General features: G+C 42.3%; 1 protein-coding gene and 1 long non-coding RNA gene across 2 annotated transcripts in view; one reads left to right on the top strand and one right to left on the bottom strand.

Annotated features, from left to right (window-relative positions):
- The window catches only part of SLIT3 (slit guidance ligand 3), a 617,936-nt gene that overhangs the window by 224,128 nt on the left and 377,949 nt on the right, over window positions 1-15,859 (top strand). The window lies entirely within an intron of this gene.
- The window catches only part of LOC143664086 (uncharacterized), a 69,476-nt gene that overhangs the window by 1,376 nt on the left and 52,241 nt on the right, over window positions 1-15,859 (bottom strand). The window lies entirely within an intron of this gene.

The following is a 15,859-nucleotide window of genomic DNA, read 5'->3' as shown; positions in this document are numbered from 1 at the left end:
GGACCTTGCCCTAAGAAGATAATGACTTCTTATATAACAGTGTAAGTATATATAAAGTGAATAGTTATATTCTCATCTTATAGATGAAGAACTTGAAGGTCAGAGTAGTCAGATAACCACATGGGAGTCAGAGACCTAGTATCTGATAAAAAGGCATAACCACCTTATCAGTGAACCCTATATTTTGCAACCTGATGTGATTAAATTGAGGTAGTAGGTGGTTGATGAAAGCACAGGATCCAATTCCTAATTCCTATGAGTGAAGCTCAATCAATTGTAGCACCCCAGACTATACTCCTAGAAAGTAAAATGAGGTTTCCTAGGATCCTCCAATTTATAGATAGCTTGTGTCTTGATTTTTTTATGGGGTAGAGGATGTGATTGTCAGGTGACCAGCAAGTCAGTCAACCAACTGGCCATATGGAGAAAAAAAAGAGACATTGCCCAAGAAAAGTACATCTAGGAAGGAGTTTTACTTTTCAAAATAGCATTTCCTTTTTTCACAACAACATTTTCATTTTTAACAATTAAAGGGGTTGTGTGAGTTCATTCCGGAAATTTTGTAAAATGTGGGAAAGCACAGCTATAAATCCATTAAGAGATAATTCACCATTAACATTTTGATATATCCTTCTAGGTGTGTGTGTGGGGGGGTTGTTCTTTTTGAATGGCGATGGGGTAAAATCGGGGATACCTTTCTTATCTTCTAAGTCCTTAGATAGTTGCTTCAAATGAATCAGTTGAATAATATCTGATTGACTGCATCTTGAATTCAACGCAGTGAATTCTATTTCAGACTAGCACTTTTCAAGTCCTTGAAGTTAAAAAGAATATTCTTGGAAAAGCTTGCTGGCAGCAAGATTCAACAACCTATTCTAGAATTTCCAAGGACTAGAATTTCTGAAGACTATGTTATAAAATGTCCCCAGTTCACTTAGGCTCTCAAGACAGTTTTTCTGCCCTGTCTCTCTTTAACTGAGAGTAGTTAAAACTTGATTTTGCCTATTTCTTTCCTGAGTATGTTCCATTAAAAGAAGTTTTTGCAAGCTGGAGAGAGAATCAGGGAAGGAAGGAAGGAGGGAAGGAGAGGGGGTCGAGAAAGGGAAAAGAAGGCAAAGACAGTGGAAGAAAGAAGGAAGAGAAATTGGAAAAAGAATCTGGGATGTTGTCTTCTATTGTGGAACTGCAGTAGTCATTCATCTAACTAATATTTATCGAATGCCCATTATAACCCAGCACTGGGTAATAATTACAACCTCTTGAATAAGCCCTCCTGGCCCTAATGTGTGGTCAGTTTGATCCCTTTTAAGTTTGAAATGAACCCTCAGTCTCCCTGAACTTTGAATAGCATCGTTCATAAATTATTGAAAGAATGCAACTCACCTTCTTTCACATAATCCCCTGGCCGCCACCAGGGCCAGGCTGGCCCAGCACAAGGCCGTGGACTCTCATGCCAGAGGGCACCAGGTCTCAGCCTTGCTAAGGAACTCGTTCCTGTGCAGGCCCTCCCACCAGGTTCTTACCCCACTGCAGATTCTCAGAGGGGGCAAGTGGAGTTCACCCCCTACCCCAAGAACTGATACCTTTCCCCTTGCTTCTCTAGAGTAGGAGGTGGATTTGGTAAACTAAAGTCTGCAGAAACAGAAAAAGATAGAAAGAGAGAGGGAGGGAGGGAGAGGTAGAAAGGGAAGAAGTGAAGTTGCATTTTTGTAGTAATTGATTAGTTGATTCCTTCATTCCTTCAAGAAATATTGAGTGCTTACCCTACTTAGTCATGAGGCACTCTCTAGGTCTGGAAAACGCTGAGATAAACCAAGTAGACCATCCCCTGCTTGCAATGAGACTACAAACTTTAAAAAAAAAAAAAAAAAGTAAGGTGGAAATGTCAACTTCTAATAAGTACTAAGCAGAGAATGAAATAGGGTGAGGTGATAGAGTTGGGGTGGTTAGGAGTGGGAAGATGTCCAGCAGGGATGTTCAAGCTGAGTTCTCATCACATCATCCCAGGACTTTGATGTGGACAAGCATCACCTGTGGATCTTGTTACAATGCAGATTGGGATTCAGTAGATCTGGGTGGGGGCCGAGGCTTTGCATCTCTAACAAGATTCCAAGTGATGCTGTCCCTGCTGGACCAGGGACCACCTTGAGTGGCAAAGTTCTAAGTGCCCATGAGGAAAGAGCCCACGTAGGTGGGAGGGAGAGTGCTCCCAGAGGGGAATTGCCAGTGCAAAGGCAGGTGACAACCAGCTTGCCTTGTTAGAAGCACCAGAAGCATGCTCCAACCACGGGAGATCCCAGCGAGGCAGGAAGGAAGGAATGGAATCGCATAGGGCTTTGCATAAAAGGCAATGGGAAGTCGCTGAAGGGAGTGTTGTTTGTTCCTCAATTGTTCCGTTTATAGAAGAAGCCTAATCTTTCATGTGCTTCTGTCTAGAAGGATGCAACCTGAACTAGGCTCAGTTAACCCACCACAGGTTGGGGAGACCTGCAAAAAAAGCTTTTATAGAGCCCACTTCAGCATAGCTAAAATGGAGTCAAACATTTTCCTCATTCTGAGGACCTAAAAGGGGGAATTTCTTAATGAAATTCCTCCAAATACATGAAATTTCAGGGCATAGTGTTTATTATTTCCCAGAATTTAGACACACATACTCAGTGGCACCACAGACACACCAAGAGAGAAAGCTCTGGGTCCTCACTCATCTCCACTGCAGAGAGACTTTATTCCCCAAGTATGTACTTTATTGTAACTTGTTCAAGAAAAATAAGTGCAAAAATCCTTCAACAAATTCCCTCTTTTTCCCCCCTCTACCAAGCCACAGTTATTTAGACTTTCATGTAGAATGAGAAAAGATGACTAAATGTCAACCCCAACCATCATCCCGAAGTGTCTGGTCCAAAATTAGGACAATGAGAGACAATCCATCACTCCCAGGTTATGAATCACGACCAAGCCAGAATCAGAGCCTTTCGGTGATGTATTATGTTTATATCTGACTCTCCTTCTTGACAGTTTGCCTTCTGCCATGAGTTCCCTGCATTATAAAACTACTCCAGATGTGAGAACAGCTCAATATGCAGAGCTCTTAACCTAATTAATTCAGACGCAGGCTAGTGATTAAGAGGTCAGCAGTGACATTTCCAGAGAGTACCCTCTCTGTCTTCCCAACAGCCAACTTGCCCTTGGGCTCCAAACACGATAGTGAGCTGGAGCCTCAGCAGCTAACGGGGACTTTTCCCACTTTGGACTCTCATTTTAGCCATTTGTCGCCCAACTGGCCAAGGAAAAAGGCCCCAGTTTGATCCTTCTTAAAAGTTTCTGCTCTCTCTGCAGCAGAGAGCCCTTGAATGGTGTAAATGTTCCCCATTAAAGAATCCTAACCCCACACCAAACACAAAGGAACCAGAGTTATGAGTCCTAAGTATGAAGGTTTTAATCCTGAATTCTGTGCTTAAGCTTGTTTCTTAGGAGGTACTAGAGGGAGAAGGAAAGGGTGAAACTTGAGACCTTCACAAAGTTACTTACTTCTCTGGGTTTCTGCTTCCTCAACTGTAAAATTGGGTTGCTGGTAGTACTTACTTCTTAGGATGGATTTTAAGAATAAATAAGTTATTATATGAAAAACTCTTGAGACAGTGCCTGGCATGTAGAAACACATAATAAATAGATGCTAGCTGCTATTATTATTAGTGTCATTATTATCATTATTATTGTCATCATTATTATTAGTAGTAGTCGTAATAGTGTCATTATTTTTATAATTATTGTTAGTAGTAGTTCCATTAGTATCACTCTGGATTCCTAGTTTCAAGCTACTGAATCAGACAAGGCTGATTTATGTAGAAAAGGAATGCATTAAAAATGATGTTGGGTGGCCCATAGAGATCTTGAAAATGAGACCTGGAGACCACCCAGCCAGCTACACGTCCACAAATCACCCTGGAGACTTGCCCTGTGAGGCAACACTTCTACCCACATCCAGCTCCTGAGATGGCCTGTTGCATGTTCAAACATCAGTAGCCTTGGACTCTGCACCCCACTGCTTCTCCAGCCACCGTAGCTCCAGAACTCATCTTATTAAACCAGCTGTTCCCTCTGCCGTGGATCCTTCTGAATCTCCACTTCTTTAGGAGCTCACTCCTGAGTCACCTGTGGATTCACCTCTCTGATTAGAGCCTCAGTGGGTGTCCTTGGCATTACTTGCAAAGAAGTCTAGGAAAGCGAATATCCAGCATTTTCTGGCTTTATGGTAGAAGGGAACTTCACTTCCCACCAAGATTCAAGAAGTGGGGAGTTGCCCAAATGTTATAAGAAGAAGGGAGATGTCCAAGGATGAGAAAGAATGACAACTGTTCTCTACAGGGGAGGAGACTGCTGACAGGGAAAGGGGCATGTGCAGAGTTGGTCTTGTACATGGTAGCAATTATCACCCTACACAAGGGGCTGGAACTCTCAAAGGCCATCCCTGTTATTCTCCCAAACCAGCCTCTCCCACAGCATGAAACTAGACCACCGGACATTCATTCTGCTGAGTTAAGGATTGCCCTCCCCCTCCTTTAATGTGCTGATGCTTCTGGAAGTACAATGGAAATAGGAGATTGAGCCCCACTCTGGGAGGAGAAGCCAAATAACATGAGGGAATCAGCAGAGGGGCAGCAAACAGTGTAAAAAAGGAGTGTTAAAATAAAAGCCCAACGGGACATGAAGGATCGGGTTGGAAAGATAAATTTCCCATGCCTTACAACTTCCCCGTACTATGTGAGCATTTACTAATAAGGTATAAAATGAATGTGCTGTAATTCTGAGTCCTCTGTCCCCCTGAAGCTATCTGAGTGTTGAAGGTAGGCAGAGGTCTGCTGTGGAGGCTGGCAGTATTTCAGGAAGTAGAATGCTCCCTTTACTGGAGCAGTTTGGTCTGCTGTAAAGGGTGGTGCTGCTAATCAAAGTGGAGGGTTTTGGAGACTGAAAATGGCTAGAGACCACAGGAAGTCCTTCTTGGATACTCAGACTAGGTTTGAGCAGAAGGTTGTCCGAGGGATTACACTGGCCAGCGACTCAGCCATTCGCATGATCTGGTGTGAGTTTTATCTTCCAAGGTGTGGCTCCCACTGCTCCGTGCTGACCCCTGCCCAGCTGGAGTTAGAAACCTCACTAACCCTCTCCGTGGGTGGCTGTGTCTTTGCACAGTGGCTCTGTTTGATCTGTCTGAGACTCTTTAGCCTTGAGTACTAAGCTACATCTTCATTTGTACTCATCTTTCATCACAGTTCCTTTGGAGTTGGAGAGACCTGATGTGAATGATGGAAGATGATGATTTTGTACAGAGTTGTACCTGTGTTCAGTCATGTGCTCCTCTCAACCCCTTGAGGAAAAGCCAACAGACATTTACAAACCTCATTTGATAGATAAGGCATCTGGGGTTCAGAAAGCCTCCTTGACTTCTCCAAGATCACACAGCAAAAAAGACTGATCTAAGGTCCCCTCCCTCCCTGTCCAGTGGCAGTGCAGTTGCACCCTCCCTTATTGACTTAGCCCATTGGCTGTAGCCACGTCAGTGAGGAGGTAGGCGAGCCTGGTGCATGACAGCCTTGGGACTGGACTTAGACTTCCTAGATCGGTAGAAAGATCAAAGAGGTTAATGGGCACAGAGTGCGGCACTTAGTAGGAACTCAACTCGTTCTTATTTTTCATGTTTATTATTATTCTCTGCTGCTACTCTGTCACACTCCCAAATGTGCTGGACCCCAACCCCCACCAGGCTGCTCATTGGAGGATGTCCCCTTTATTTTGATTTAATACTTCCATGAGAGGGCCATCTTTCTCTCCCCCTAATTGGCTATAGCAGTTTTTACACTTGTCAATAAAGGACTCTTCAGCTATTTGGGCATCGAAACTGAGCTGTTGTTCTAGTCCCAACTCAAACCAACTCATATCCAAGAAACATCAAAGGGGGTTATTGTTACCTTCTAATGTTTCCCTTTGACATTCTGGAGAGCCTTGCACTTGCCATGCCCCCACCCCTTCTCCTCCAACTGTAATGACCCACTACCTCTCCCCTGCCTGCCCCGTCCCACCCTCCCAACTACTCACACAAGGGATCAAGTAGGCAAGAGTGGCTTTTTGCTGAACAAGAGGCTGAATCAGTTCTGGTAACTCAAGCGCACAAGACTCTATAGGATGGAACGAGAATGGCAGGCAGAGTCTCAGTACCAGTGACTCCTCCTGAATTCTAGGCTTACATACAGCAAGGATTGCATGTCAAAGAAGAGTGCTGAAGGGATGTAGCTTCATTAGCTCAGGGCTGAGACCAAGAAAAAAACTTTTAAAGTGAGAGAAAACCCTCTTTTAATGTACTTTTCTAGTGTAGTCATTTATCATAGCCCTCCAACACAATATGTTTTATGAACTACCTTTCCCCCAAAGGTTCTTCTCCCTTATTCTGCCCAAAATAAGAGTTTAATTAAACTCTCGTTTCTCCTACTGCTGCTTCTTCAGGCGGTGAAATATAGTTGGAGGTGTTGGGCTGCGTAGGAATGATTTTATCTGTTACTTCTGTTTAGAAGAAGAATAAAAACAAGCACTCTCTTCAAGTTTTGGGTCAGTTGCATGGAACTGAGATTAACACAATAGCTTCTGTGTGATTAAGGGTAATAAATGCATTTTGATAATGATAGCCACGTGCACTACAAAGAAACTGCAATGTGCCAAGGTCTGTGAATAATTCTAAAAGTCACCTCATTTAAGCCATACAATTATTCTGTCAAGTAGGTCAGTTATGAATTGCATTTTGCAAATGGGGAAACTGAGACTTAATGAGATTGAGTAACTCACCCAACATCACACAGCTAAGAAGTGAGGAAGCCAGAATTCAAATCCTATACTCTGGCTCCAAAACCCAAGTGTCTCACCACTGTGCATGCTTCTTCATTTAAGGATGAAGGTTGATGATGGTTAAAGTGCTTTGGTAAAAAAGTGGCCCTAAAAAAGTTTTTAAAGTGAGTTTGAAAATTAAAGCTTCAGAATTTTTTTTAAGACAAAGGTTGATAAAAAGTCCAGGCAAATGTTGGTAGGTGTATTGGTGTGGCATTCCAGCAATGGATCTGGGAACTCAAGTGATGAATCTGGCCTTTGCATCTTTAAATACCTTGGAAGGTCAGATTAGCACAGGAACCCTGATGCTCAACTGAACACTTGGTCCTCCCAGTTGGCAAACATTAGCTGGTTGAAATCCTTCCTGATGGAAATACCGATAACATGCTGACAAAAGTTCAAACTTGTTTCTAAAGGTCATCTCAACCAGCAGAGCAATTAGTTCAAGCTTGCCTTTTCCTTTTCCCTGGTGAGGGTTTTAGCCGAAACTTCCAATTTGAGTCCACTTTGCAACATATGGTCAGTGGCAGGAGACAACCTGAAATTTTACCCAATACAACGTTTGCAGTGACCAAAAAGTTTCTCTTTATCCAGGCTGAAGTCGGAGTTCAACATTCCATAGTGATGTACCTCCAAAGGATATCTCACTCCATCCATTGCCTGGATCACTCTCCCAGAATGCTCCTGAACCCCCAAAATATATATCTGTGCCTCTTGGACACATTCCCTGAGTATCCTGCAAGGCCCACAATCTTACTCTCTCGAAACCCCAAGACCTCTTCTCTCTCGCCTGCCACCATTCAGCCAGAATCCTAGGATTGCACTTTAACCTGCCCAATTAACCGGCATCTAAGACCTGTCCTATCTCCCTAGTATCTTTTCTTCTTCCTTCCTTTTCTGTTTATTCCCACTGCCCCACCCTCCTCCATACCTTGTAAACTTTTGCCAACCCTATTATGAACACCCTGTCTTCAGTCCCATTTTCTTAACCAGCTTCTACTCTGCAGTGGAGTAACCTCTCTAAAACCACCATCTGATCTTGACTTGGCTCTTCTTGAACTCTTTCTGAAGTTCTCCACTGCCCTTAGAATAAAATCCAACCCCCAAAACAGCATATAAATTCTTCTGTGGTCTGGACTGGTCCCTGCTTGCTTCTCTAACCTCATGTCTCACACGCTCCCTGACTCCTTTTATTTTTTTTTTTTCATAGTCGCTCTGTCTCCTTGCCGGCACTCTCCTCCTCTCTTTCTTTCCCTCCGTTCCCTACTCCCTCTCCTCATACCAAATTCTTCTGCTCCCTGAATAAGCCAAGCTCTCTTACACATTTGCACATGATATTGCCTCCACCTGTAGTAGTCTTACCCCATTTGACATATGCTAAGCACCCAGTGGAAATTAGACATCTTCTGGACTCCCGGACCTGCCTGGATATGCTTCTAGAAGGTTACTCAGGCACATTGGAGTGCCTCGGGGATGGAGGGCAGGGGCACTCCCTCTCCATCTCTCACCAGTGAATTAGACAGGATCTGGTACATGCTACCAGCTCAAAACCTGCCTATGGAATGAAGGGGGACTGACTGCCTTAGCCACAGAAGATCACTCTGAGTATCTTGGATTGTAGATCTCCTGGCTCGTACTTTCTATCCCCCCCACACACACACACACAGCAATTACTCTTATGCACACTTGGCCCACAAGTACATGTTTCTGCCCCATATGGAAGCATCTGGAAGGCAGTACTGAGCGGTGTTTCTGCTCCATATGGGAGCATCGTGAAGGCAGCACCGGGCAGTGAGACATGGTCTCTGGAGTCAAGCTTGGATTCAATCCCTGTCTCTACCACTTAGGACTTGTGTGTTCCTTGATGTGTGCCTCAGTTTCCTCATCTGTGTATTGCGGAAAGTAGTTGGAAGGGTCCTTGTGAGGATTAATTGAGATAATGTGCACAAAGTACACAGGCCATATCTTGTTATTCAATATAGAGTAGTAGCTGACATTGCTGTTATTTCTGATTTATATTCCCCACTCGATCGTAACAGGGTCTATTCCCTATCCATTTATTTCTCCTTTGTATTGCAGAGACTGAGAGCAAAACAAAACAAACATTAATTGAAATTGAATTGTCCCTGAACCTCTACTATTTTAGAAGGTAACATTTTCCTATGGGAGCATAAGTAAAGGATTCTGTACTCTTTTTTTTTTTTTTTTGATTTGTAAGTTTAACAGTTTTCCCTTTATAACACCATTATGAAAGCACTGTGGCAAAACTTCTCCAGCTGGCTGGGCTGTGTGTTCATGTGAATATGTATGCATGTACATGAATAAGCATGCTCTGCCATCGAAAGTCTCCTGACCGCTCTTCTTCATCAGACACCAGGTGCTTGGAGCACGTTACTGTGAGTCCTTGAGTAGTGGCTGTTGCTGAACTGTGTTCTGGTGCTGTAAGTTGAATGAAGCTTGCTGAGGTTCCTAAGGGTAAGGTTGAGCACATTGTTTTCTGAGGATTGGTTAGAGTAATTCCTTTCAGCCTTTGGTTGCCTGGAAGGGTTATGTCTATAGAAGGATTGGTGTGTTTAGGAGTTAAGACTACAACGAACTTTTTGCATATCTCTTTACTCTGGCCACAAGGAAACTCACAGTATAATTTGCAGCCCACATTAACCAATGCTTTCTAGCAGTCAATATTGTCTTTTGACTTTACTTCCAAAATTCATTTTAGTGGTCTATCTTATTTTCCTTTCACCTCATCACTTAGTTCAGTGCCTGACCCATAGTAAATTAACTATAAACTACAATCTATTTTCCAAAGTCTATCACCAATAGTCTACTCTTCTTATTTTTTTTTCTCAATAGAACTATAGATACATGGAATTTTATTGGAGAATTGCAACATACAAATAAATTTTATTTGTATTTGCAAATACAAATATAATGTTATATAACATTATAAATAAATATAATGTTATTTATATAACATTAATAAAATAAATTATTTTCTCTCTTCCTTCCTTTTTTCTTCCCTCATTGTCTCTATTCTTAAAATGTAGTCAGGGTTCCCTTCAAGTAGGATTTATTGTACTTTTACAACCGAACAGGGAATAGTGCTTACGAGCTCCACCGGTGGAAAATTTCCAAGCTGTACAGATCACTAGTTTATATTACCTAATAGAGAGATAAATAAGCCATGATTCTTCTTAAGGACTGACTTTTAATTAGATTTTTAATGGCTCCTCTTTGACTTTCCCAAGCTTAAGTACCACTATATTAGTTCATTATTGTGATTAAAAGCACTTAATAATGATCATAACTAAATAATTTTCTACAAGTGTTCCAACTCAGTTTGATGCCCGGAGTGTTAGCAATTGCCAGCCTAAGTCTCTCACTTTTTCTCTGCAGTGCACAACAGAGCCGCTGTTTTATGCTGGAGACTGGGAAACCTGCAAACTCAGGAAAGTGCAAAACACAAAGAACGCCAGTTTACAGAGCCCACGTCTTTAGGTTTTATGTGGTAGCTCTCGCAACATCCTCCACTTTATTCCTCCGAAGCTTTAGAAACTTCTAAGAGGCTCAACCCAATTGGAATATTTCCCTGTGTGCATTTAAGACTCTAGTTGGGGGCTGTAAATTGAGATGCCCAACTAGCTGGAGGTTTGTGAGCTTAACAATGGCTGATTCACAGGTTCAGCCAACTTGGTGCTGTCCATTGGGCTGAGAATTACAATAAACAGCATCTCTTCCTCTCTGCCTCCTAACGCTGTGGCCCAGCAGACGAGGTGGATGGATTTCTCTTCCCCACATAATGAAGGGAGCCCCAATGACTAAGTGAAGTACTTATGATTCTTTGTTATTTTTAAAAATATATTTTCTAAGCATAGACATGGTCATTATGGGAATTTTTGAAAATGCCTAAAAGAGAATAATAAGAATAATCTTACCATTAATAATTATATATTTGTTCATCTTGTCTTTTTTCCAGGTGTGTGTTTATCTTGAAATAATTTTTTTCCAGAAATAGCATCATGTTGCCTTAGCAACATATCATGAACATTTTCCAATGTCACTAAATTTTCTTCTACAAAAATAAAATTTAAAGCCTTCAAAATAAGGCATTACAAAGATGTACAATAATTCATTAATCTGTGTCCTATTGATGGACATTTATGTGATTTTAAAGGCTTTTGTTATTATAAGCAACACTGCAATTAATGTCGTTTTAGGAGGGAAATATTTGGGCACAGACATCATTATGTTCTTGGTTGAAAATTTTAGATGTGTTACTGGTGGTCAAAGGAAATGGAGAATTTTAATGCTTTTGCCATTTACTACCAAACTGCCTTGTAGAAAACCTGAGCAGATTAAACTTCCACTACCAATTAGTGAGGATTGAACATTCCTTCATACTTTCTCCAACATGGGGAGTTGTCATTTCTATAATTAACATTTTTTCCTAGATTTCAAGGTGTAGGGAGATTGGTAGTTGATTTAATTTTCTTTTTTTGGTCAAAGAAGTCAAGTTGGACATTTTTACATGCTTGCATTGGCCATTTGAATTTCTTGAGAGTTGTCCTTTGTCCTTTGCCCATTTTGGTGCATTTGGCATTAATTTTGGTGTAATTGTCTTTTGAGGAACTCGGATGATCCTACTTCATAAAAATCATTCCCCCCACTGACTGGCTATATTACTTCATTCTAAACACATGGATAGGATTTGGGAGGGGGGCATATAACAGTTATCAATGCAACCAAGCCTACCTAGTAAATTATATATAATTCCAGACCACCCCGATTCTCTAAAAATTTTATTGCTAGTTGTAGTTGTATTTTTGTTGTTATAGTTAGACTATGTTTGAGTCCTGGCTTGCCACTTCGTGAGCTTGAGCCAGGTTGTCCCATCTCTCTGAGACTCAGTTTCCTCTCCTGTCAAGTGCGATAATGGCCTATCTCAGTTTTCTCCAGTAACAAATGTGATAAAGCTTACAAAGCACGCAGAACCTGGCACAGAGATGGCAACCATTGGCAGATGCCGGCATTAGCATTTCCTGCAGTTTAGAGACTGTGCGGTCCTATGTCTACTTTTCTGCTTGAAAATGTCACCTGTCAGAACCTTTGCTATAACTCTAGGCCTTCCCTCACCCACTTCCTAACCTTTTTGCTGATGGGAGGAGCGGGAATGGGGAGAGCTTCATTCTCTGTAAGAAAGAATTCCTCTAGCCCTGATAGAACATGCCTTCTTGGGATTTGCAGAGCTCCTACTTCCTTCCCGACCCACAGTGTCATGGGAATAGAAGAGCTCTCAGGACCCAAGGACTCTTTGGGGAGGTTGACTTGGCCTTCACATTCCCCAGCACTGAGTCGGGTGTCTGATGAGGCATGAAGGCCAAGTCAAAAACAGGATCGCTTTGGTGGCCTGGCGCCTCCCATTCATTCCCAAGGGGCATAGGCTTAGACCTTCCGGGGCCTGAGGACATTGACTCAACTCTACGAGTGCTGCAGAGTGGCCACCCACGTGGAGGAAAATGAATTTGTGAGGGCCCCTACCGGAACCTTGGGCTCTGCTCTTTGTGATGGCTTCCACAGCATCTATTTTGGAGCTAGTTGTGGGGGATTTCTTCTATACTTTCTGATTCTAGCACCCTGGATGGTAAAGTATAAACAGTAGCTGCTGTAAAGGAGGATGCTGAATGTTTATCTGGTAGCTGGAAAGAAGATGTCACTGTATTTGAAGCTGATTAGAGAGGGGTATTACTCTGCTTCTTATGAACATCTAAGACTAATCCTCTTTGAACATTTTAGGTAGTATCTGCAGATCCAGCTTTGAGCCTTTTCACTAGTTTTACATATGACCATCTAGACATGGGAACTTTGCTCTTCTGTGCATCAATTTCTTTCAAGCATGATACTGATCATTTCCACACCTTTCTCAAAGAAAATCCCTTTGGTTCCCTGATAGCTGCAACATTCTGTGATTCTATATGAAATGCCCAAATGGATTCACCAACAGCAAATCCCTATAACATAAAGTCAGCATTGAAGGAAACCCAGCTTTGCAGGACAGAACATATGCAGAGAAGTGATGGTTTGCCCTTCCTTGTAGCTGCAATGAGGCCCGTGAAGCAATAGCACTGAACATGGAGGCAGCCATTGCATAAAAAGTGCATTAAATTTGGCAGGTGAAAGCCTGGGTTAAAATCTTGGCTCGGTTATTTCCTAGCTACATTACTGGGAGCAAATCATTTTCCCTTTCTGGCCTCAGTTTCCATCACTGTAAAAAAAAAAAAAATAGTACTTGTGCTGGGTATTGTGAGAGGAAAATAAGATTGTGTTCCTAAAAATATCTACATATTATAGGGCCTTGTACAGACTGGCCATTCACCAACGTGACCACTGTTGTTGTTATTGGACTAAGAGAGGACAAGTTTCCATTTCAGCCACCCAAAGAATCAAAAACCAATGACTCGGAGCCAAGAAATGTGAATCCAGGCAAAGATCTCGTTCATTCCATCTACCTCACCACACACACACACACACACACACACACATGCACCCACACCATTTCAGTTAGGGTCCTTCCAGGAAACCACAGGTGAGTTATAAGGGTTGAGTTTGACTCTTAATAATCTGAGAAAGGGCATTTATTTAAAGGAGAGTAACAAAATCCAATTTTCTGCCACCAGGCAGAATGGAAAGGTGTTCATTTGTAATGGTTAGTTTTGTACCTTAAGCCCTTCCCTTATGAAAATAATTTACCCTGCTAATTGCATCACATTAACTAGCTACTCCCAGTGTAGATTAAAAGGCTGCTTTTTCAAGTCATTCCATAAATTAAAAGCAGTCCTCCCAGATACATGATTTCATGAATAAATACTGCATTTGTGTTGTCAGAATTTATGTTGAAAGGAAATGGAGGAAATGTATCCTTAAAGAAATATTTTGCACTAGTTGTTAACACCTTCCACTCCTTCAGCTCACTGCTTCTAGTACCATAATATAAATGTGCAAGCTGTTAGCGTGAGATGAACATTCCGGAGCTTCAGGGGCCACCTGCCTGACTTGTTATTTAAATTCCCTTTGCATTTCACAGATTTAAATACTGACAAGGTCCCGATTTATGGTGTCTACATCACACCCATAAAACTTTCACTAGAGAGTCAGTTGTGGCCGCAGGTGGAATTGATTCTGAACCAAGTCATCCCCAGTAGCGTGCAGAGACAGAGGCGAGCATCCACGAATCCGAAGGGAACACAACATTGTTTGGGAGCCTCAATTCTGAGAAATCTGTTCCCACCCCTCCCATCAGCCGCAAAAGAATCAAGAGAAAGTTTATGGACAAAGGCATTTAGGAGGAGCAATGCTGAGGGATGTCATCTGCTTCTGATAGAGAAGCTCAGTCTGCAGAGATGGTGCTAATGGACTTCAGGGGAGCAAGTCTGTAAGAGGAGATGGATAAAGTGACCTTGGAGGATATGCAAGTGACCGTCAGTGTCCTGCCTCTGGCCCTGTGGCCATTCATGGCCCTCCATGCACAACTGACACTGGGTCTTGATTGGCATGTAGGATCACAAATGTCCCTCCTCTGGGACTTGCAACCACCAGATGTGCTAGTCTGTCCAAGTTCTGTATTTAAGCTTGATCCTGATTAACAGGTTCATTAAAAACAACAATAGTAACAAAAAAATTGGTTCCAACAAGTTAAGTTTCTATTCTGAAATTTGAGAAACATCTTAGGAAAGCCTTGATTTGGAACAGGTGTGTGTGTGTACATATGTAAATACACACACACACACTTGATTAAAGTTCAGTTTCATCTTCATGGACATTCCTTTCATTCGTGGTTAAAGGTCTTTCTCCTCATGCCTACATTGAGAACCTCTATGTATGGGTAAAGCAGGGAAGGAGCAGTGATGGGGAAGTGATGGTAATAATAGCAACGTATTGGGCTCGACGCTTTGCCAGCGGGATGTCTGGTGGCAAAACCTCACATGCAAAGTCTCTGCTTTTCACGGGACTTACATTGTCTTTGGGAGAAAGAGGCCATAAAAATCAAACAAATGAATAAATGAGATAATATCAAAAAGTGTACAATAATAATATGAAAGCAAAATAGGATGATATCATAATGACCAATGGCAGGATCAAGAAGAAGGGGATGAGCTTGGCAAGTTCAAGGTCAAGGAACAGAAGGGAAGCCAGTGTGATGGAACAGAGTGGAGTGAGGGGTGAGGAAGTGGAGGAAGATAAAGTCATAAATTTAGGGCCAAGGCAGGGACTCAAAGATGGTGAATCCTTGTCTCTCCCATAAAGGTATGGGAAAGGATTAGGCAAATACTAAAATCTATTCCTAGATTTATTGATCATTATTAGGGTGGCTCCTAAATTCTGCGTAGAGGATGACTGGTGAAAACCTGTCACACTAACTGTCTAGAGTTCTTTCGGGAGTGACTTAGATTCCAACTCTTCCCAATGCATAACGATAGACCTAACATGTCTGGCCACCGTTCTGTCCCTGGAGTGGTGAGGGTAGGGTGAGGGGAGTAACTCTATGATCATGTCTGTCTTTGTCAGGCTGGAATGGGAGAGGGGAGGTTTTCTGGTACGCAAGCCATGACCCTAGATAATTAATTTTCCAGCATTTTCCCAGGAAGGGCTGTAAGCATCAGATTGATGTTTGTTTCAAAGTCTTCCTAGTCCAAGCACTCAGGGATTCTTGTATTGAATGACTGATATGACAGAAAGAACACCAGCCTTGCCCCTCTCAGGATCCCAGGAGGTCTCAGAGCTCTGTAGTTTGATGGAAACAGAATAGGAAATCGAATACTACCTAGAGGTAGCTCTCCTTTCCCTTCCATTTTCTCTAGTTTACAGGATTCTCTCTTCAGTCAGCATTGCAGGTGGGCAGTGGGAAGGCAAGTGGCCCATCAGAGGTCCTCTGTCTAGGAAGAACAACACTTCTACTTATGGGTAAGTGAGTGAGGGAAGAACTATGCAG

This window comes from Tamandua tetradactyla, chromosome 20 (assembly GCF_023851605.1).
Source record: "Tamandua tetradactyla isolate mTamTet1 chromosome 20, mTamTet1.pri, whole genome shotgun sequence".
NCBI classification, from domain to species: Eukaryota; Metazoa; Chordata; class Mammalia; order Pilosa; family Myrmecophagidae; genus Tamandua; species Tamandua tetradactyla.
Note: the sequence above shows the minus strand (reverse complement) of the source record. Positions and strands in the feature narration are given on the sequence as shown.